Source organism: Microtus pennsylvanicus, chromosome 12 (genome assembly GCF_037038515.1).
Source record: "Microtus pennsylvanicus isolate mMicPen1 chromosome 12, mMicPen1.hap1, whole genome shotgun sequence".
Classification (NCBI taxonomy): Eukaryota; Metazoa; Chordata; class Mammalia; order Rodentia; family Cricetidae; genus Microtus; species Microtus pennsylvanicus.
Window position 1 is genome coordinate 26,477,278 of NC_134590.1, and position 16,204 is coordinate 26,493,481.

The window sequence follows — 16,204 nt, forward strand, 5'->3', positions numbered from 1 at the left end:
CCCAGGATCCAGCAGAAGATGAAGTTGGACTGTCTTCATTTGCATGCATTTGCAGATGAATCAGTGTGAGATAAAAGACTTTCCTATACTCTTGACCACCCCTGTGCATGGCCTCTCCACTGACATCCTCTCCCACCCTATGGGTACATTCGTCATGACCAAACGATGCAACATTAAAACATCCTTGCTTCTGAGAGTCCATCCGGACTCTTTCTTGGTAGCACACATGGTAAGGGTTTTAACATATGTGTAATAACATGTCTCCTCCAGGGTGGAGCCATACACACCAGTTATACTCAACTAAACAAGTCATGTTTTCCAAAACCTGCCAGTGGTTCTCATGCACACTGAAATCTGACAACGGTCACATCACATGGCAGATAATGCCAAACCTGGTACACTGAAGAAAAGGTCAAGAAATTAAGATCATTTTAAATTCTACCCTTGAAGTAAAGCTACAACCAACTTACCTTAATTTCTCCATTCCCCTGCTTCTCTGATGTTGGGAGTTGGATCTTTGACTTTGACCATCCTAGGCAAGCACGCTACCAGTAAGGTCCATCTCTGGCCCTTGGTTTTGGAGACAGATTATCTTAAGCTGGCTTGAACTGATTAGATAAGCTATGTTCACCCTGAACTTTTAATTCTCTGGGCTCTGCCTACTGAATGCTAACTCCCCTTTAATACATATTTGGATGCTAATGGGCAGTATGGTTTTCAAAAAGGCTTTTGAACTTTTTGTTTAGGTTGATGGGAATATTATTGTACATAGGGACTCATAGTAATTTGTAAAGTCTCAGTTTTTTAAGGTCCAGCACATTATAGGATTCTCTAATATATCTAGAAGGCAATTTATATTTGCCTGGAAGAAAAGCCAGCACCAGAGCCCATTTATGGCAGGGCTCACGTTCAGAGATTTACAGAGTCATCACTCGGCGCCATCCTGGCCAGCGTGTCAATCAAACTTTTACAAAATCTCTTTATGGCTATTTCCTGTACTGATCAAAAGCTAAGCTCACCATAAAAAACAGACTTCTGAATTCTGAGTGTCTAAGTTTCTGCTTCTGTCCTTGATGAAAATTTGGGACTTCTTGCTCTTCTAGAATACTGATTGTAAAGCAGAAGAGATGCCGTGGAAAGGATGCTGGTTTGTTTGTTTGTTTTTAAATAAAATACTTTAAAATTGAAAATATCAGATATTAAGAACAGAGAAAACAATGATAATTTTTGCATACCTATGGCTTCTCCTGGGTAATTATCAATTTAGGTCCATCTTATGTCACCTACATTCACATATATTCTTTTCTCCATCCAAAATGATTTTGAAGAAGATGCAAGGCAAGAATATAATTTCTCTGTAAACATATATGAATCAGAACACAGAGAAGTGGGGTGCTCTCCATCTCATTGTATGAGGCTGCTAGTACCATGATAACAGAAACAGAGCCAGAAAACTAGAGAGAGAGAGAGAGAGAGAGAGAGAGAGAGAGAGAGAGAGAGAGAGAGAGAGAGAGAGACCTTCCTTGTGAAATGGATGCTAATTCTTAATAAGGGCTAGAATGCAGCTCAGCGGGTAAAGCTCTTGCTCTGAAAGCAGGAAGATTTGAGGTCTGGTCCTCAGGAGAGGCATGCATCTGGAACCCCAGGGTGTCCCTACAGTGGTGCTATGGGAGACTGAGACAAACTCACCCCAGAGGACTGTGGGCCATAGCCTGGCATCCACAGTGACGAGCAACAAGAAGTCCTGTCCCAGACAAAATCAAAGTCTTTGTGTGACCTCCACGTGTTCTGTGACACATGAACACTTTCATGCACACATGCAAATGTTCAGACACCCGTGTTGTTTGTCCTGGCTGGTTTTTGTCAGTTCGACCCAAGCTAGGTTATTTGGAAATAGGAACCTCAGTTGCCGACATGCCTCCATCCTATTGTCTGCAGGGCACTTCTGTGATTAGTGATTGATGTGGGAGTGCTCAGCCCCAGATAGGTGGTCCTGGGTGGTAAAGACAAAGCAAGCTGAACGAGCTGCTGGAGTCAAGCCAGAAAGGATTCTTCCAGGCTCTCTGCTTCAGTTCCTGCCTGGAGTATCCCATCTGGAGTTCCTGCCCTGGCTTCCCCTGATGATGGACTGTAACCTGCAAGCCAAAAACCCCTCTCCTCCCCAAGTTGCTTATGCTCCTGGTCTTTTATCACAGTAATAGAAGAAAAGCAAATTATGACATCCTGTAATACATACATACATACATACATACATACACGTATACATACATACACACACATATATACATATACACATACATACATATATATGTATATAGACACAGAAACACAGATTTAAAATATACTCTTTATAAAATATTGGCAGATAAAATATATTCATATATAGAAAACAAAGAATATCACAATTAAGTGTGACTTAGAACAGGAATATAAGGTTAGGTGGTTAAAATATTAATATGAAAAATATTAATATGACAGAATAGTAATATGATACAACAGTAAAAGAACAGTAAGTGTTTATGGTTATTTTAATATGTGGAGAAAGGCATTTGGTAAAATTTAGAATTCATGACACTTGATTAATTAGGACTAGGAGTGAACTTTCTAGTCTAATAGAAAGCATCTGTGAAGACCTCCAACTGCACACTTCATGAAGAGAGGCCATGTGCCTCCTTTCAAGGCTCAACATTCCTATCACCGCTCTTCAACGCCATGTTAGAGAAAGAGCAAGGCCGTTGTCGGGAGACAGTCCATATGGAGTCGTGCAAAGCGAATTCTGAGTATTGGCAGAGAAACGCTAAGCAAACAATAGTCTTTTCTCCTCGGTTTCCTCAAAACACAGAATGATTCTTGGATTATGCTCTCAGGCCCCTCCCAAGTGCATCGGACAGGAGTGAGTTTATCAGATTTCCATCACAACCGGATATTAATATTTGTTTATATGTCTCTATGGGAAAGCATGTTTTTGCCGCCTGTGGCTTGTCCTTGTGATTGGACACTTTACTCACGTGACTCTCAACCCTCAGAATATATATCGTCTGATGCTCTGAATAAAGTTGGCTATTGCATGAGACCTTAGCCTGACTCATTTTTTTGGCTCCATTCCCCCAGGTTGCACCATCTCCAGACTAGTAAACAATCAACAAACCAACAGCTCAAATACACATAGATTGGAAGGGGATAAGTTTTTTTTTTCAATTCCTGACATGATTATCTATATAGAAAAATCTTAACTAACCTACAAAAACACCCAAGTAGAATCTACATTTGAGTTTATCAAAAGTACAGATGACAAGGACATAAAACTTCATTATATGTCTAAATAGTAATAAAGAACAATTGGAAAGTGAAGTTTACAAAAATAGAACTCTTTATAATGGCCTCAAAGAACAAAATACCTCCGAATATGCACATTGGAAAGATGGCCTGCATCCCTCACCACAGGCCAGGATGAACCAACCTTGAGGGCGTGCATGTAGGGGAACTGACTCCACCCACTCGCCCTAGGTGGGTGACCTCAGGGTCCCGGTCTGATCAGCTTGGCTACTATCCAGGCCCATAGTGGGGCCTTGGGCTGACCCACCCTAGCATCTACCCCACTGAGGACCTGCTGGAGCTGGTGAAGGGACTGATCCTGTGGAACAATACCTGCAGGATCTCCAAGATTCGTGGTAGCCACAGGATAACCCTCAGGAGTTACGGTGAGGATCCAGTGATGGTGGTGTACCAGAAACCAAAGGCCTTGAACCAGACCAGTGGCTCATTACAATAAACATTTGCCAGTAAAACTGATGGGAAAAGGAGGTATGCTATACGGCACACGGAAGCCTCCATTGCTACCAGGATAAACAAAGAAGGTATTGGAGAAGCAGGAACGAAGGAGGAGCAAAGAGACTTTTCTGGTGTTGCATTTTTATCTTTTGGTTTTGGTTTGTCTTCTTTTGCTTTTGTTCACTTGCTTGTAATCAGGGACTGCGCGTTCATTTCCCAGCCACCCAGACCGGGATAACCACACAGAACTATATTAATTACAACACTGTTTGGCAGATGACTCTGGCGTATTTCTAGCCAGCTCTTTAATCTTAAATCAACCCATTTCTATTATTTTATATTTTACTATGAGGCTCTTGGTTTGTTATCTCTTGCTTCTTGGGCAGCTACATGGCTTCTCCCTGACTCCACCTACTTTCTCTCTATCTCTATTTAGATTTTCCTCCTGGCTTTACTCTGCTAAGCCATGGGCCAAAGCAGTTTCTTTATTAACCAATGGTAATAAAACATTCACAGTATACAGAGGGAGATTCCACATCACTTGCTTGCTTACTTTGATTTGTTTCCTTATGCGGGGGTGGGGGGGCATAGCAGGGTTGAGGGGATGATGGGGGAAATGGGAACTGGGTTGAAAATGTAAAGCTCCCAAAAAGTCAATAAAGAAGTTATAAAATAAAAAAAGAAACACCTCAGAATACATCTCTCAGAGAAGGGTCAACATGTGGAGGTGGAAAACAATAATACACTAATGAGAAACTGTGCAAGATGACCATCAATGACTTCAGCCCCTTGCCATGCTCTTAGCATCCTCCTACTCTGAAGAACGCTGCCTGTGAAGAACCATGGGGCTCTGGTGGACAAGACATTGTATAACTTGACATTCTAGACCACAAATGGCATTGTAGCTTCTACCTTGATAGGTTGGGTCACTTGCTCTCGGGAAGCCAACTCTCAAGTCATGAGGTCATGAGCAATGCAACGGACACTCCCAGCGTTCAGTGAGGATTGAGTCCTGCTGGTGTCCATGTGAGTGAGTCACCCTAGAGGCCCACTCAGACACAGTTGAGCTGTCACATGACTGCATTGCTTGCTGACAACAGCCTAGTCCATGTGACCCCTAAACCAGAGCCACCCAAGGAAACTAACTGCTCTATCCTACTGGTCCGCAGAAATGCCAAGAGAATGAGCGCGTATGGTTAAAGCCACTGAACTTGGGAGTAACTTGTTAATCAGTAATAGGGAGCTGAGACGGGCTTTGGAATCTACAAGTGAGTCATAGTACTTTTGCTTGCTGGTTTGGCCCTCTAACGGGATGTTCAGAAGAGGCTAAGACTTTGAGGTAGTCATAGGGACCGTTGAAGAGACTGTGAGCAAAAGAATTGCAACAGTGGATAGGCTGCCAGTGAGGGTGTAAGATCTGGGAAATACTGGACAACGGAGGCAGAGAGTATATCAGGAACACCTACAATCTCCTCAGAAGATCTTTCAATTAAATGGCAGAACTCGTAAAACCTCAAGGGTGTTGTACCACATTAGTTTCGGCAGAAGTCCAAGACACAGATACCTTTATCTCAAGGAGATTGGCAGGCATGGATCTTGACTACCTGTATGAAATCTCAAGAGGAATTATAGAATGACAGAATTTTGCAAAGGATGATGTAGGCAGGAATATCACCAGCTCTGATGGATAGCCAGTCAGTGTTCAGATTTCTCAGTCGTTCCATGCATTTTATTTCCACTTAAGGCTTGGGCTTGTGAATGCAAGAAAATGTGGGCTGCGATTCTGGTTCTTCCACCTACTAGCAAAGCTTCCTGTCAAGGATGCTTGAAGTTTCTGAGCCCCACAGTGCTCTTGTGAGGAGAAATAAAAAATATGTAAGAAATGAGTTTGTACCACAGGAGCATCATGTTCTGCCTTTAGAAGTTCATTAGTGTGGGCCAGGTGAGCTGACGCATGCCTTTAATCCCAGCACTTAGGAAGCAGCAACAGGAGGGTCTTCACCAAGCATTCTAGGCCAGCCAAGGTAACATTGGAAGACACTGTCAGAGAGAGAGAGAGAGAGAAAAACAGAGAGAGAGAGACAGAGAGAGAGAGAGACAGAGAGAGACAGAGAGAGACAGAGAGAGCGAGAGAAAGGAAGAAAAGAAGGAAGAAAGAAAAAGAAAGGGGTTGGGGAGTTGGGACTTCTTTGTGGTCATGACTGTGCTTTGTAAGCGCCATTAAATCTATGGTAAAACCAAAAACATGCACCAGAACCACGTCTAGACCCTTTGATGCTGTGTCTAGTCTAGTCTTTTAGCACTGCAACATGACGTTAGTCATCCAGAAAGTTCTTCTGGAGAACAATGTAATTTTCTAGTTACAGTGAAAATTGCAAAAAGAAAAAAAAACCTCATAGTGTTGCTTATGAGCAAAGTTTATGATTTTTTTATTGGCTACGTGTGGATACATGTGATCTGTGAGTGGGTTGGCCAAACACACCTGCAGAGGACAGGCAAGCTCGTCACTTCACACTCCCTCAGCCCCTTGTGCAAATGAAAGGCTCACAAAGACACCTCCAGAGGGAAGCGGATGGGTTTTTGTGCCTTTTTAAAAATTCAAGGTTTATCCTTACAAGTTTAATACATTTTAAATTATCAATGAAAATACTTTAAAAATATAAAATAGTATAGATAATTAAACAAAATCCTTTCTACTTTCTCATCTCCTATCCTGGTTTTTACAAGTAATTATGTTTCACGTTTGTTAAGATTTTCTTTCTATTCTTACATGTATTGAACATAGTGAGTGATTCTTGCGAAAACTTTAAGCTGTCAATATTTTTTTCACTGTTAGGTTGGGATGGGTAAATGTTTAGTGTGTAGTCTATACTCATGCAAACATGACAATTTTAATCTTTTCAAACGCAAGCTCATTTTAGAGAGGGTGATAGTTTGGAGTCTTTATCATAGACCCTGAAGAACCTTAACTACCTGTGAGTGCTGCCTCCGCCTACTGCCCCCACTTGATTGGCATTTGACTCTGGAGGTTAAAAGCCAGAGAGGGCGGGACACGCACATCTTACACTGTGCTCAGCCCTGTCTGCGGATCAGAGAAACCAATTTCCATGATTTATCTTTCCCAAGACTCAGTTTTAGTGTCTTACTCCCACGCCGTCTCTCAAGCAGTTCTTTCTGTCATAACAGAATTTAATAAGAAACATAGCAGGGGGAAAAAAAGCAGAGGAGTTACTTTTATAACCAGGGAAGTCTTATCTCCTGTGTGAGGGAAGCTGTAATTTTCTATCAAGAATGTATTGGTGTTTCCAGACTGTTGATTTCCAACTTGTACTTCCTTAACATTTTTTTAGTGGGAACTGGGAACATTCTGTGCTGTCAGACGCTGAGCAGGAATGCGAAGCATTTGAAGATGCTTTCCGATCCGACTGCAGTGAGTTTTGCTGGAGAGCTGTCCTGAAGCCCGGCAGACACATTCAGATCCACTCGGGGCTCAAATCCAATCAAATAGATTTTCAGGGGGTGGACACTATTTAAAAGAATCAATAATTTTGCCTGACTCAAAGAATAAATGATTTTGTTCATAAGAGTTACATTTGAAAAACATCTCATTTTTTTTAATACTTATTAGAATGTTCTCTGAGCTTCTAGCACCAATGAATAAAACAATCCTGGAAGGCTTGTGTTTCCACACCCAAGTTTTAGAAGGATCATCCCGGGAATGAGAATTTTATGTGATGTCATAGAGTCACGTTAGAAAGCAGAGGCACAAACAAACCTCTCGAGCAGGCTTTCTTCCCGGAGATTTTAATTTAAATGTAGAAAGGTAACAGGAACAGGTGTTTTAAAAAAGTTCTACAACCTAAGAAATCTTGACATGTAGCCAGAATAAGGAAGCTTTGAATTAACATTAATAAATAGATCATCCAATAAATCATAAATAATTAAATACATTTAAAATACAACAACACAACAGCTATCTAATGAACTAATATAAAATGAGTAATAGTGTATCTAGTGCCTGAGTATGACTTTTAAAGCCTAAATTTCTGGTGTTTGTGTAGATAAATCTCTAGTATCTTGCTCTTAAAAAGTAAAGTCGGCGGGGCTGGAGAGATGGCTCAGTGGTTAAGAGCACTGGCTGCTCTTCCAGAGGTTCTGAGTTCAATTCCCAGCAACCACATGGTGGCTCACAACCGTCTGTAATGAGATCTGGTGCCCTCTTCTGGCACGCAGGTATACATAATAAATAATCTTTAAAAAAAAGTAAAGTAGGGCTGGGTGTGGTGACCTATGCCTTTAATCCCCGCACTGGAGGCAGAGGCAGGCGGATCTTTGTGAGTTCAAGGCCAGCCTGGTCTACAGAGCGAGTTCCAGAACAGCCAAAACTACATAGTGAGACTCTGTCTCAAAACAAGAACAAAAAGTAAGTTAGGGGATGGTGTGACCACTCTGTAGGGAAAGTTGCTTCCTCAGCAAGCCTGGCGCTCTAGAAGAACACTGAGCTGGAGAAGGGTGAAGGAAAAGTGAAGGTAGAAAGAGCCAAAGAACTCTGCTTTGGACATTCTGGGTTTAAGCAACTGGAGAGAATCACCCACAAAGATGTCCAGAAAGGATCGGAGGTTAGAACTTGGAGCTGTGGGAGTTGGCCAGCTTCACTTACAGGCTATCTGCATACTGAAGACAAAGACACGGAAATGTGGTCCCTGAAGAAGTTGCAAAGCCTAAGGTGGATGAGCAAGACGTATCTGGTGAATCCCGTCCTTATGGTTGAACTCTAAAGTCAAAGCCAGCAAGGGACACTGGCTGGATGGGTACATACACTTAAAAAAAATGAAATTTATGCCCTGGCAATGCTGAAACATGCATGGGCAGCCCGTATATGGTGGTTCTGTTGAACTTGTCCATATTGGGTTTTATGGTCTAAGCTGATGAGGACGACTGACCGGGGCTCTTTCTTGCACGCACCTCAACTAAGGTGCAATTCCAAGGCCGATAGACGGTGTGATAGACGCTGAGGACACCCTGGCTGGGGTGAAGACTGAGAAGAGGCAGCCACATTTGAGGAAAGAGGCTGAAGGATGACCTCTTCTCCTTCAGAAACCTTCCCCAGGCAGTAGGAAGCTTTCTGGAGAAGCAAGTCCAGTTTTGTTAGGAGGAGTGAAACGTACATGCCAAAGGCCATTTTCCCCGTCCAGGACTTTTGATGCAGCATTTTCCTACTAGGCTTGTGCATGCTGCATCTGGAACTTCTATTTATGTTATGGAGTCAGACGCGTGAAACGACTCCCTGGGGCTTTTCATCTGCCGAGACCCAGCCTGACCTACTTCTGGCTGATTATCAGCTACATCCAGAGCCATGTTTTTCGCTATCGAGCATGTCTCTCTGGGAGGCATTTCCCCGATGAGTCGATTGGCTCATCACGTGCACGAAGGCAGTGAGACGTTAGCAATGAATGTTCAGAGACACCGTGCAAAGAGAAGTTTTATTTGTGCCTCGAGGGACCATGCGCCAACATTTTGGAAATTCTGGAGAGTAAGTGAATTCAGAGACAAGGAACATAAAACTTTCTGCCGCCACTGAGTAACAATGCAGGGGGAGCAACGTCACTGCAGAACATCATCTTTATTCTGTAGAAACGTAAATACTATTGCAGGTTAACAGAGTGTCTTAGTTGCTTTCAACATTGCTGTGTGTCCTTTACCTGACTTTTTTGCACACCCCTGCATGAACTATGGGAGAAAAGGTTTATTATGGCTGACAGTGCCGAGGAGATATAGTCCTTCATAGCAAGGGAGGCATGGCGGCAGGAGCATGACCCTGGCTGCCTACATTGCATCAGGAAGAAAAGAATAGGAAGTGGGGCCGGGTTGAGCTCACAAGGCTCACAGCTAGTGATCTACTTTCTCTAGTGAGACTCCACCTCCTACAGACGTGTTCCCAAATAGTGTCACCAGCTTAGGACCAATTGTTCAAACACTTGAGCCTCAGAGGGGACATTTCATATTCAACTCACAGCATGCAATTTATCTCTGAGTGTGTATGCTGGCTTATAAGGGAAGTGAGCAAGATGGGTGTGGCAAACCCTGTCCTTACAGGTAACGGTGAGATGGAGGATGCTGGGCGGAGATTAATAACTGGTTGCTGCTTAGAATATAGAAGTTATCTCTGGGTATGTTTAGTCCTTTGAAGACCTGATAGCTTTAAGAAGGACGATGGGTAATACACTGGAAAATGGTTGCAGTCTGCAAATGGCAGAGACCTGAGATACAAACCGTACTTCTTATATAGTCCCTATGAATACTATAATGCTGGTTTTTCTCACTTAAAATAAAAAGGCATTTCAATCTCCCCTTACTACTAGCTACAAAGGCTCTTTATCTTGGTTGACATTGAATAGCTTCACATCCATCAGCAGGCTGTTGTCATCAGAGACAACTGCGAGGGGCTCCAGAGCCGTGTGATTGTGAGTGGTAGGAGATGGAGGAGAATCAGGGGGCAGCAGAAATGAACGCGAGAACAAACACAGTCCTGACTAACGCATCAAGAGGAATGTGGAACGGACCTAGCCTAATCTCTGCTATTGAGAGAGAAAATTTCCCGAAACCTACAGCTGCATTACCACATATCGTACAAGTGCTGGGTGTGTAGGAAGGGGACAGCCATCCCCTGGTTCTGTGACTAATAAAATGGTCTATATCAAGGTGTTTAAGATAAAGTGGAAACTCAGTACATAATTGGTTATGCACAACTATCTTCTAAATGTGAATGCAAAGGTCACTATATGAAGTACATTTTTATATAGCTGGAACATATGATTTTAGATCCACAATATCTTCATTTTTTCTTTTGCACATTTACTTATTCTATTTATTTTCAAAACTTTTCCAAGAAGCATGTTTAAGGTTTATTTATTTTATTTTATGCGTGGGTGCTTTGTCTAAATGTATGTAGTTCATCACATGTGTGTCTGGTGCCTCCAGAGATCAGAAGGGGACCTTGGAGTTGTGAGCCAGCTTGTGGATGCTGGGAACCGAACCTGGGTCCTCTCATGAGCAACAAGTGTTCTTAACTGCTGAGACATCGCACCAGCCACCTCTCCCACTTTTGTATTTGATTCGCGTGTCCATGCATGCATGACCCCGTACATACGTGGAGGTCAGGGACAGCTTGTAAGAGTCAGTTCCCTCCTTCTGCCTTGTGGATCTCTGGGATCCAACTCAAGCTGCCAGGCGTAATGGCAAGTGCCTTTATTTGTGGAGCCATCATGCTAGCCCAAATTCCATAGTATCTTTATACCTCTGTTTAATTAGACATTTATCATAGGTTTTATAACATATAAAGGTAGATTTTATTAACATTCATTATTATGCCTTTTACCATTTTTTACTATATATTAATAATCATCCTTTTAAATTTAATTACTTCCCTGGCTGATTTTTATGGGAGAGTTCCAGGAAGATCTCTGGAGAGATGGTTCAGCTGCTAAGAGCAATAACTGTTCTTCCAGAGTGCCTAGATTCAGTTCCTGGCAGTTACATGGTGCCTCACAACCATCTGTAACTCCGGTTCCAAGGGATCTGATGATGTCTTCTGACCTCTGTGAGCACCAAGAACCCATTTGGTCCACAGACATACATGCAGGTGAGTGATTGATCCACATATGAAGTAAGATAATAAAGTGTAAAAGAAAAAAGAGAAGAAGGAGAGAGGAGGAAATAATGGAAAGAAAGAGAAAATAGGGAGAGAAAGAGAAGAAATAAAAAGAGAAGAGAAGAAAAAAGAAAAGAAGAAAAGAAAAGGCAAGACATTACTTGAGTCTCACATTTCAGCTGGATGTTAAAAGATATCCAGGAGGACAAACGACGTTTTTGTTGTTGTTGTTTTTGTTTTGTTTTGTTTGTTTTTGCAGAAAAGAAACACACAAAGTTTGCTAGAGATTGCTCTTCTGTTGCTGGAGAAGACTGGTGATCTGAAGGCTAAGTAGGAGAGGAAGAGCTGACCTGAGCTCCCTGGTGGAGGCAGCCTGATGACTCGCCTTTCTTTCTGGGTCCAGCATCTCAGAGTCCCTCCCTTAAGTCATTCCCAGCCCACTATCTTTCTAGGAAAATGGATCATTTAAGGAAAATGTAGTGGTTTGGACATGAACGTCCCCCATAGGCTCAGATAGCTGGATGCTTAGTCCACAGTGGGTGGAGGGAGGAGGATAGGAGTGCAGTTTTGCTCGAGGAAGTGTTACCAGGGTGGGGCTTGATGATTATAAAGCTTCACCTACTACCTCATTCTCCCTCTGCTTCCTGCTTGTGTTTGACCTGGTGAGCCCTCAGATTCCTGCTCCTGACATCAGGCCTGGCCACCCTAGTAGATTCTCAACCCTCTGGAACAGTAAACTCAAAGTCTTTTCTGCAGGTTCCCTTAGTCATGGTGCTTTATTGCAACAACAGAAAAGCTTACAGGCAGGCAAGAGGAAGTCAGAGGCACCAATTCAATTCGTTTGGCCTTATCCTTGTGTGAGGTCAGTCATCTGTAAGAAACTATGAGCTTAAAGGTCTTGAATGCTTAACATCTATTTTAAAAATCTTATTCAGCAACTTAGAACGGTGGGATATTGGAAAGCTACTTAGGCCTTCTAAATGCCTTCCCCCATTCTATGAGATTATACAGTGCATTTTCTATTCGGTTAGTTTGAGCAGTAAATAAGATCAATGAAGAAAAATGCCTGTCATGTAAAGACTGTTCCTAAATGCATTTATTTTGATATTAATTTTAAACGCACAGTGTCTTGACTTTCAACATTCTGATAGTGAGGAAAGATGCTTGACGGAGCCAGGTAGATGGTTCAGTTGTTAAGGACACTTTTCCTTACAGAAGTCCTGGGTTCAGTTTCCAGCACCACCCACATGGCAGCTCACATCTATAGCTCTAGTTCCAGGGGATCCGACACCCTCTTCTGACCTCTGAGAACACCAGTCACATATGTACGTGAAGGCAAAATACACACATAAGAAAAAATCCATCTAAAACAGTTATTTGAAAAGATATATACTTGATGTTAAAAAACTGGTGTGGCACTTCTTTCTTTTGCACAGCACTGAGAAGGGAGGGGGACATGTTCTTACATCGAGAATAACTTTTTCTTTCCCTCCACGATTGCTAATAGTGTTTACTACCCTTGTGGACTGTCTTAAGGATGAGGGAAGAATGAAGCTCAGCTTTCAGAACTATGTCTGTCCAAACGCCGGCTACCTTTACATTTTCTGGCATCTTTATCTGGTGCTATGTGGATTTTCAGTTGTTTAAGCTCCCCGTATCTTTTATATGCATTTTTAAAGAAACATTTGTTTTATTATTTGTATTTGTATATGTGCGCGGGGGGCATGTATGTGTTTTTTCATGGAAATCAGAGCAACAAATTCCCTGGAGTTGTGGTTACACCTGGGCTGTGAGCTCCCTGGTGTGGATGCTGGGAACAAAACTAGGGTCTCGTAGAAGAGCAGCAAGCACCCTGAATGCTGAGCCAGCTCTCCATCTTTACTTGAAAATTTCTAATTTATCTGTTTTGGTTTTGAAAAAGTTCCAAGTAACTATAGGAAAGTGTTTGGTGGTAGGCACATGGGTGCCTATGTCCCTAGTGCCAACATTTTTCCTTTACAGGTAGCCAAGTGATGAAGAGACATTTTGTCTGTCTCACAAGGATGGCATGTCCTTAAAATGCTTATTACACTGTAAGGTATTACGAGTAGAACTGAGCTCTGATGAAACTTGTGAGGCAAGTAGCTGAGTCTTCCTTTCCTCGAACATAAAGTGTATGCTTTAAGTGAAAAGTGGAAGCCGCACAGGGAGTAAACTCAGCTTTGGGAGAAGCAGAAGTCTGATAGTGGGAAGAAAACAGTGCTTGAGAACTTGCAGAGTGCAACAGCTGCGAGCGTCGATGGGCTATAAACCCAGCCGACAGCTGGCAAGGTAGTCCTATGCTCCCTTAAGTCCAAGCACTTGAAAACATGGGAAAGCAATTAAACGAAGTAAACATAAGGGAGTGTCATGCAAATATGTAACTGACTAATGGTAATGCTTGAAACCACAGCAGACACAAGAAAAAAAAATAGCTTGTCACATTTCAGTCGTGGAAAAGATTTCTTGGAAAAATATGTAACAAGCAAATATTTCTTCTCTCCCACCTACCTTTGCGGCAAGCACTTTCTAAATGTTGGAATTTGTACAGTGTGAGTTTTCTGGGTACTGCTTAATGACGTTTCCTATTGTGTATCCAAATAGGGAGTGTTATTGGGCAATTGTGTGTATATGTGTGTACACGCGTGTGCACGTGCACGTGTGTACCGACTCATGACGTGTGGAGACCCAGTGTTGATGGAGGTGGCTCATCCTGCCAGAGGGAAACTTTGACTATCATTTCTCAAGAGTTTCTGCTTTGAGACAGTGTCTCCCACTGGCTTGAGGGTCATCAGCTAACTCATCTAGTCTTAGGGTGGGGGATGAGAAGGGGAACCGGGGCTCCTTGTATCCCTGTTTCCTAGGCACTGGGATAACAAGCCTGCCTTTTTAAACACGAGTCTGGAAACTCAAACTTGGGGTTTTATGCATGCACAGCAACTTCAGAAACGAACCATTCCCCTATCCTTCCCTCTGTGTTTTCCCCTTTCTTTCCTTCTTCCTTTTCAAACAGAACTTGTTCCTTTCTTTTCTTCTAATGGACACAAAACATTTCTCAGTGTGTGAGGGAGGGAATATGGTGGACTGATTTCACTAGGGTTCTGTCAAATTTGGGTCCCGTAGCCATCAAAGATGCCTCATTTCCTCTAAGACTTCTAAAGGGGGCTATTACCTTGGGCCTGCGGGTTCTGGTTTGTATTAGAGAAGACACTATCTTCTTATGTAAAATATGGACGAGGAAGTATCCAGAATAGCAAATAAGGTTTCAAGAGAAGTCTTGTTTGGGGACCGTGACGGAGAAAACCTACCTTGTCCAAGCCAGAATCCACCTTCACCTCCTTTACCCAGAGCTGACACAGCCATTCCTTGATCATTTTCTGAGGTATGTTTTAGTTCCTTTGCTTTACTGTCCAGGAAGGGAAGTTCCCTTCAGTGTTCTACCTTGTTCACATGTCTCAGATAAAAGCACACCTGCACACACAGCAGAACACCACCAAGAAGAAAGGGCCAGAGCCTTGAAAATGTTCTCCGTGGGTGCACTGTAAAGGGAAAACAGGGAAGGCTCCAAACAGCCTTCATATGGAGTTTCCCTTTGTGAACAAAGAATGCAATACATAGCAAACTAAACGTGCACAGAATTTGCGTGTCTCCACCGAAGGAAGATGTCCATACCAAGCATCATCATGTTTTTCTAGCATAATTCCACCATGAAGAATTAACTGTGTGTTGAAACATTTTTTTTTTACTGTGAACATGGGAAACAAAGAAACAACAACAACAACAAAATCTCCCGGTCTTGGCACCTGCTTCTAGTACAATACTTCAGGCTAATACACATTTATATAAAGGGGCAACTGTTTCTCCCCTCTTTAAAAAAGAAAAGTATCATGTTACATTAATTGCATATTTGTGCATTAATGTGCATTAATGTTACATTAATGTAGCTTGAATTAGATACAGAAATAATAATCTTATCTCTTTATCCTGCCTAAGGACTGTCCTTTAGCCTGTCATTATAAGAGCATTTGGTTAGAGTCGGGAATGAAAGATGTTACAGGATATTTGTTGTCACTTCCGAGGTGTGGAAAGAATGGAAAGAAATGTAGGAATGAAAGTGGTCATGAAAAAGCCACAGCTTCTCTACAATCGCTACTTGAAGTCTACATAGATGGCGAAAGTAGGTTTGTTCTCCCAGAGACCGCCTACCCCTTCGGTACTGCAGTGATACTCCAGCAGAGAAATGCCTGTTTCTCTTCCGCTGAAGAGTATCTTGACTGAAAGATCAGCTCTGAAAAAGGCTCGGCCAAAGGTCCCCTAGGGGACCGTGGTCATGGAACCGGGTGGACCAAACAAAGTATTCTAGTAGCTGCAGAACCAGGACCAGTGCTCATTGCTCTGCAACTGCCCCGGGAGTCCCCAGTCGAAATGTCTTCTAGAGCTAAGCAGGTAACTTCAGATTTGAAGTTGCCCGATGGATGAGAAAACGGTGGGGGCATTGGCAACCTGTATAAGCACCTATCTAATTAAGGCATCCGACGGGAAATTTAAAACTGTGGCTCAGCTGGCCAAAGGACCATAAAAACAAAACTCCCAAGTTCTGGCCAACTCACTGCCAAGTTGGTGCCCTAAATACTTCTAGGTCCAGTGTTCCTATGCTCCAACCTGCGGCGGATTCTGGGTCTCTTGAGCCGCTCAGCTACTACAGCCAACTGAGTTCTGCACTTGGAGGAGTCTAAGGAGGGCGCAGTGGCCTTGTGCTTCGGT